The sequence below is a fragment of the Neophocaena asiaeorientalis genome, unplaced genomic scaffold, assembly GCF_003031525.2.
Source record: "Neophocaena asiaeorientalis asiaeorientalis breed wild unplaced genomic scaffold, Neophocaena_asiaeorientalis_V1.1 scaffold272, whole genome shotgun sequence".
Taxonomy (NCBI): Eukaryota; Metazoa; Chordata; class Mammalia; order Artiodactyla; family Phocoenidae; genus Neophocaena; species Neophocaena asiaeorientalis.
In genome coordinates, this window is record NW_020175403.1 from 360,520 (window position 1) to 369,007 (window position 8,488).

Here is an 8,488-nt window from a genome sequence, read left to right on the forward strand (position 1 = left end):
TGCTGAGTTTGAGTGTTTACAAGCACTTGATGTTTTTTCATCCTTCAGAGAATGAAATCAATGATATATTACAGTACAAACCTTGTCTCTACTTAAATGCTAAAACAGAGCATGAAGAAATGTTCCACAGCTAAATGAAACCTATAAGTTCAACTTTATATGTTGAAGCAATCAACTTTATAGGTTTTTATTGTTGCTGGTGTTGTCATCTACACAGTGTCCAGCGAAGTGATGAAAGTTATTTTCAGTGAGCAACCTAACTTCAATGTTATGTACAATACAAACATGGAAAACTGATTATCAAAACATTTCTCCCATTCTTAATGATACACAAATGTGATTTTCTAATCCAGTTAAAATAGAGATCAAAATAAGAAATACCCCAGATGTGGAACCTCATTACGCTACCTTCATGAAGACTGCACACACCGTCATTCTTTTCCATGGTTTCAAACAAAGATCACTCATATTTTAAGTATTGTTCCCCTTCCGTAAATTGTGATGAATTCTTGTTTTTTGATCTGCCTAAAAATTAGCGGCTAAACTTTGGCTATAAAGTGGCCCACAGCCACTGTTAGTTTGCATAAAATGTTCAAAATGTAATAAGTATCTTTTTTTTTTTAAGAAGTAAATGGTGAAAATGCCACAAAGAAAATAGGAAATAAAGTGGGAATTGAAGGACAAGTAAGACTTTGCTAATAGATATATTTCAGGACCCAGAAATGTACATGCAAAGGTACAGAAGCGTGAAAACTGAGGTAAGTTTGGGGGTGGTGAGTAGACCAGTGCCTGAGGGTGAAGAATTAGCATATAGGAGATGGAAAAAAACTGCAAAGGTTATTCAAAGGGCAATTCTTTGTTTCCTCAGTGATGACTTATAAAACTTCCATTTACTTTATTTTTGAAACTTTTGAGCTCTTTTTTTTTTTTTCCAAAGCTTTTTCAAAGGTGGAAGCATATATGATCTTAAAGAATTTGCAGATCAGATTGTGAGTGTCTGGCACAATGAATGATTCAAGAAGGAGGAGAAGAAGATGTTACAATATGGACAAGGATTGGAAAGCAACATGTTCTCCTAAACCACTGGTTTGAAAAAAGAAAACATGATTTCCAACCTAGATTTTTAAAGGCTTCTCTATTATCAATTAAGTTGCAGATTTGAAAAAAAAAAAGATATTTTTAGAAATACACTTTCAAAAACCTAATTCCTATTCATCCTTTCTCAGAATGCTACTGGAGAATATGTTCCACCAGAATAAGGGGATAAACCCAGGAGGAACTAGGGGATCCAGGAACCAGGGGGTCCATCGCAGGAAGGAAGCCGACAGGATTCTTAAATGAGGCCATGGTCATGCAGCAGGCTAGAGGCAGCCCCATCCCAAGTAGGAAAGGTCAGAAGACTTTGGAAGAGACTTCTTCAAGAAGATGAAATTGAAACCTAACATGTCTGAACATATTAACTGAAGACATACAATTCAGGGGGAGTTTGGAACTGAGTTGAGGACATAGAAAACTATTAAAAATTCCAAGGAAAATGAAATGTTGTGCAGGCAAGACAGAGTAATCACAGTGCACTGGGTATGTGGCTCAGGTGCAGATAGTGTTTAACATGACCCTCATAATGTGGAAACTGAACGTGTTTCCTGCTAAAGTTGCATCTACACAGGAAAGACTGGAGCATGGGAACTCTATGGGGTGCAGATGGAGGTGAAATTGAACCGAATCCTCATCTTTCATAATGGAAAGTTATAATAGTTAATGCCTAAAACTGTAAGACAGAAAAGCAGCAATACCCACATTGTATTTTGGTATATGTCGGTTACAATCATAAGACGGGGCAAGAGCGTTAAAAAGGGAGGTAAACAATGCTGTGGTGAGGTGATTAAGACCCAGGACTGTTCTTTTTCATAAAAGCTTTGTGGAGGTATCTCTATCTTTAGATCATGAGTATTTTTAATTTCAATAAAAAGTATATTTCAAACAGTTAAAATGCAGAATACAAAAGCATATCTATGATGATAAGAACAAGAATTAGAAGAAGGTATAGACTAATAAGCACATTGATTTGGAGAAAGAAATTTCTTCATTGGACCTTAAAATAATATGTTTACTTAGATTAAAATCAGATTTTGGGGCATGCGTACTTCTCAGTTTTCATCACATGTTCTCAACTCAATTGATTTCAAAAGTCCGGAAGTGAGAGAAGTTCCATGTTTTTATTTTGTTTTAAGTTAGTTAGGACAATAATCTTCCAACTGAAGCACATGAAGACTTTCTAAGGCATACGTGCATGTGATTTCCAGATCCTCTTGTTTCATAGGTAATATTTCTTAGAACTGTTCTGCCTGAAGCCATCCCTGAAGTTGAAGATCATGCTGTTTTCCTTGCCTGCTCCCTCTTCATAACCAGCCTTCTCCCAATTAACACCTGAAATGCATATCCCTCAACCATCCCTAGTCTTCCCATGGAACAATGCTCTGATTTGAAAAACGTCTGGAGCATCAAGCCAGGGGACAATTCAAAATATTGCTTAAGCAAGTGAATGACTCTAATGAATGGGTAACAATCATTATGCAAATCAAATAGTTTTCAATTATTTCTTAGCACAAAATGGGAAGATCTAATCCAGTCAACTATTAGATCATTAAAACATTTCTGATGATCAATCACTATGTGACTTTCAGCGTGTAACCTGGGAGGGGTTCAGATAACTTTGTGACATTGCCTGAACAAAACTCCTTCCATTTCCATCTACTTATTGATATGATCGAGTCTGTCAGCATGATAAAAATAAAATTGATGCTGAATCCTGTCCTGTTCTAAAATAAATATATCCTCATCCACCTCATTAATATCTACATTTAAAATACAATTTTACTTTTTAGGTTTAATAATTCTATATCAATGTTTATAATACATGTATGCTGTTGTGATTAATTGTATATTAGTAATATCTGTAATAATTATGGTCACTTGAATTTTTTAAAAACTATATTTCGATTTATGTATGTATTTTTGTTGCAGGAAAGTGTGAGAGGGTGATCCAAAAAAACCCTACAAGTATATGTGATGTAATGAAAGTGGAATTTGTATACAAGTTAAGAAGAAAATAGAAAAATGCAAATTTTCCAATTGCTTAAGAAAGCTTTTTCCATGTATATTTTTTAGGGGTTAAAAAACAAGAGATTGCTTAATTAGTAAAATACAAGGATGAGGCCAGGTAGGGCAGGGGTAGGGGGGAACCACCTGGGGTCCTCCCTCCACTACATCCACCATTTTATTTTTGAATGGATGGTGATGGGTATCAAGTTGGCCATAGTATTTAGTTTCCTTTGGATATATGGAAAAGGTGATATAAATTTTATTTTAAAATATAAATATTTCAAAATACACCAGAAATTATATCCTTTATTATAACATACAAAAGTTATGTCCTTATTTTGAAATTTTTTAGATATGACTTAAACTTTCTGGAGGGATTCATAATTTTAAAAATTATTTTTAAGAATCTCAGAGCAAAAATTTTGCAGAACGCCTGTCTTTTCTATGGTTCCTTTTAATGGGTGGATTCATACTGCCCTCTGGTGGTTACAGAGGTTGGAACACATGAAGTACAGATTTGGACCTGTGGCATTTTGGAAACAGAATTCCATTTCCTTTTTGCTGCATTGAAAAAATAGCAATTTGTTGTAGAGATGACTACATTTCACACATAATCACAGTTTTTATGAAATGTGGATATAGTGACAGGATTTTGAAATTTAGGATTTGACCTCCAATGGATAAAAAAAAATCAGATTGTCCACCTTTAATAACTGTAATTTGGCATTGACCAAGCAAGCAGATTTTTGCTTTCCAGAGATATCCAGACAGTACTCAAGAGTCCCCAGACATGGGGACTTCCCTGGTGACACAGTGGTTAAGAATCCGCCTGCCAGTGCAGGGGACACAGGTTCGAGCCCTGGTCCAGGAAGTTTCCCACATGCCACGGAACAGCTAAGCCCGTGTGCCACAGCTACTGAGCCTGAGCTCTAGAGCCTGCGAGCCACAACTACTGAAGCCCGCGCGCCTAGAGCCCGTGCTCCGCAACAAGAGAAGCCACCGAAAGAGAAGCCTGTGCGCCGCAACGAAGAGTAACCCCCACTCGCCGCAACTAGAGAAAGCCCGCGCACAGCAACGAAGACCCAACGCAGCCAAAAATAAATAAATAAATAGATAAATTTATTATTTAGAAAAAAGGGAAAAAAAGAGTCTCTAGACATGATACCGACACTCCATCAGCTGAATGTAAAATCAGCGTTTAGATTCGGGTTTTTCTCCGTGCAATTGTGGAGCTTTACCTTCGTTTAGCTCTCCCTGTAGCATCCTCCCTCCTTGCCCTTCTCTGCCCCCAGGGGCTCCATGCCTTGAGGATGTCAGTAACTGGGATGAACATAATGGAGAAAGTGTGGCATAGTGGAAAGAGTGGGGCATAATGAAATTTGAAAGAACTATATCTGAATTTTATCCCCAGCCATCACTAGCTGTGATTTTGGGAGAATTAACTTCTCTTGATCAGTTTCCACAACAGGAAAACGGTTAAACTACCGGCCTCGTAGGTGCCATGGAAAACTAAAAACACATAGGTAAGGTGCTCAATAAGAGCAACCAACTGAACTTATTCCTATTTTATACATTTGAAAGATAAGCAGGTTTGACCATTTGAGGGATAAGAAATATAGTCACAGGGAGTCACTTGTTGGGGTATCTTGGTCATTTTTAGTTAGTTAGTTACAGCAGTGCCATTATATGTATCTTGCTTAAATATTTCTTTCCCTTTAAGAGAAATAATTCACCATTTTTCATCTTTATTAAACTTCCTCTCCCTTCTCCATTTCTCAGATGATTGAACTTGGTTTATACTGAGAAAATAGATACAGCCTCTAAAATTACCAGCCTGTGAGCAATCACACCCACGTGCCACTCACAGTTCTTTTACTATGGACAGTAACTCCTTCCCTTGTGCTCTGAAACTCTCTCTTCATAAACTCCCACTTTTATAAAGGCTTGATCCTTGCAATTATCCCCTCTCCTCTGCATCCTGTTTTTTTCTTTCTACTGGGTCATTTCCACAAATGAAAAATATCCTCAAGTATCTCCTTCTCTCTCAAACAACCTCTGCCCCTAAAAAATCTTCCTCGATTCCACATAACCCTGTAGACAATGACCTATTTCTCTGTTCCCCTTCACCACTGAACTTCTTGAAAATGTCTATGCGTCACAGTTTCTATTTCCTCACCTCACATGCTTTCTTCAATCTACTTCACTTGCAGTAATATCCTTCCACTTGGCTGAGACTTGTCAAGGTCAGAAATTTAATTCTCTGTTACCAAATCCAGTTAAAAAAAAACACCTCTCTGTTCTTAAGTGACTCAACAACTTTTGACAGTTGACCACATGAATGAGAAAAAATACGGTATGTGAAAATGGCATCGTAGGGATGACTTTGTGGTAAAGAATATAAACTCAGTCAAAGTAACTTAAATAGAAAAAAATTTGTTTGGGCTTCCCTGGTGGCGCAGTGGTTGGGGGTCCGCCTGCCGATGCAGGGGACGCGGGTTCGTGCCCCGGTCCGGGAAGATCCCACATGCCGTGGAGCGGCTGGGCCCGTGAGCCATGGCCACAGAGGCTGCGCGTCCGGAGCCTGGGCTCCGCAACGGGAGAGGCCACAACAGTGAGAGGCCCGCGTACCGCAAAAAAAAAAAAAAGAAAAAATTTGTTTGGAAAAAATCTAATATTATCTCACACAATAAGAGGAGGAAGTACAGCCAAGCCCCATAAGATAATTCACTAGGCTGCTCTGAATGTGCATGGTCTCTTGTTTTTGCTTCTCTCTGCATGTCTGCTTCGTGCTTATGCTCCTTTAAAGATGACCGATATATACATCTTTCTAGGTCAAGGGATCAACAAAGACCCACAAGAGTCCCTAAGTCCCTCATAATAAATTCCAATGAGAGAAACTTGATTAGTCCTGCTTAAAGTGTGCATCTTTTCCCAATTAGCCATGGCCAAGGAGTGGCAGGGTCATGGCGATGGTTAATTTTATGCATCAACTTTGCTAGGCTACAGTACACAGTTGTTTGCTCAAACATCAGTCTAGATGTTGCTGTGAAGGTATTTTTTAGATGTGATTAACATTTAAATCAGTAGCCTTTGAGTAAAGCCGATGACCCTCCCTCCCCACCCCCCTTATGTGGGTGGGCTCATTTAATCTGCTGTAGGCCTTAAGAGCAAAGACTGAGGTTTTGAAAAAAAAAAAAAAAAAGGCTTTTGCCTCCAGACTCTGCAACATAGAAACACTGACTCACTTTCCAGGCTGTGGGCTTGCCATAAGAATTTTAGACTCACCATGCCCTGCATTCACATGAGCCAATGCCTTAAACTAAATCGATCTCTGAGAGAGAGAGAAAAATCTATCGTGTTTCTCTGGAAAACCCTGACTGACACAGTCACAAAGAACAAGCTTGGCCATAGGGGTCTCCCCTATGGCTGGCGAGCGGGTTTAGAGCACAAGGTATGGGCAGAAGTGACCCAGATGTATTATATTTAGGATTACCAGAGAATCTCAAACTTATAAGCAGTTATGCACGCTCAAGTAGAGATTGGCCAACAATAATATTAAATATTAGCATGTGTTCATTACTATTTATTGTGTCATCAATTCAAATAAATACAATTAATATTATTAGTTACATAATTTAATTTCAATCTCTTCTATGATTATTGACATTTTATAGCTAGAATTAAAGTAGGAAAGATACTTTGGAACCCTCTGCATTCTTGGAGTAAGAGAAGAGGTGACAGTTTCAAAAGATACCCTATATATAAGAAAGGTTCATTGTCACGGAGCAAAGAGATGAGAAGCCCAAGGAAAAGAGTAGGAAGGAATCTGACCTCACTTTCTGACAGCAACTAGTCACTAGTAAACCTTTCTCTTGCCCCCTTCTTTGCAGGATAGCAAAAGACTATCTTGAATTCCATTCTAAATATAAAATACTTATCCAAATGCTAAAATGACTGAAGAAATAAAGATGAGGTGGTGTTTTGTTTTTGTCTGTGTGTCTTATTTTCACATCATTTATAGTTAGAGTAGATCCATAATTTAACTAGAATTCTACTGACTAGAAAATAAGTTATGCAGGAACTGAGATGTGGAGACACGGTGTGAGGAAGGAAAATGTGATGCTAAATTAAACAGTTCGGGGTGCTAGAAGACACCTGTTATGACCCTCCCAAGTCAGCTCCCTACAAGGGGTCTTTCTGCCCATTGTTGCTCCCGTCAACAGAACAAGATCCAGTTCAGGTCAGAAGTAAAGGAAAGCTTTATGCTTTGGTCAAAGAACAAGCAAGCTCTCTAGCACACGTGCTCTCCAAAGCCCGTGGGCGGGGCTGCTCTGTAGGGTTCTGGTCCATAGCAAAAGGGGCACAGCTGTGAAGGAGCTGCTTCACTGGGATCTCCTCAGTGGGGAGGGGCGGAGTTCTTGAGGGCTGGGGGCAGCTGAGCTGCTCTGGCTCCTGGTGGCAGAGGCCTGTGCCCGCGCTCCGCTGAGCTGTGGTGTCAGGCACAGCCATTTTGCACTAGGAGCTCCAGTCTGAAGCTGCGGGTAGGAGGTTCTGCACGCGCCATCCTTTGAGCAAGTGAAATTATATGACGCACGAAGGAAAAAGAAGAAAAAAAGGTTAGACTTTATTTTATTACCCAGACTCCATGTTTATTTCCTGGGAATTGTTAACGGGCTTTGCTGATGACAAATCCGTCCTCTGTCTTTTGTCCTGCTCCTCTTTCTTGAGGGGCGCTGAGGGCTGCAGCTCCATCTTCTGAAACTGCTTCTTGCTGAGTCTGTGTGTTGTCATAACTCTGGGTGGAGGAGAAGAGCTTCTCCCCGGTGCTTTTAGATGCGTTTGATGGTCACCAGGCCTTAGCCCTGACTGTTTGCATTCCTGAGTGACCAGGATTTGGAGTTTTATAGATTCTGTTACTGAACCAAACTTGGTTTGCTCACCCTTGTGCAGTAAAGCTAAACTACCCACCTCGGGTTGTGGTGAAGAAAGGCGCAGCGTTTATTGCAAGGCCAAGCAAGTACTGGTGGCTAATGGTAAAAAGACCTGAACTCCCTGATGGCTTTCAGGTGTCCTTAGTTTTTAAAGGGTGAGGGAGAAGGTTGCACGGTGCACGACAGCTCATAGGTGTTCTTCTGATTGGTCGGTAGTGAGGTAACAGGATGGTATTTTGGGAATCAACATCATCAACCTGCTGGTTCCAACCGGTCTGGGGTCTACGTGCTTGTGGGCGGTATGCAGTTAACATCTTCCACCTGATCGGGCTTTTAGTATCTGTGAAACGGCTCAAGGAATTGGCTCAGAATGTTACCTATGGCCCTTGAGGAGGAACTAAGGGTCCTTGACTTTGTTTAATGGCTAAAGTGTTATTATTTTGTCTTGCTTGACT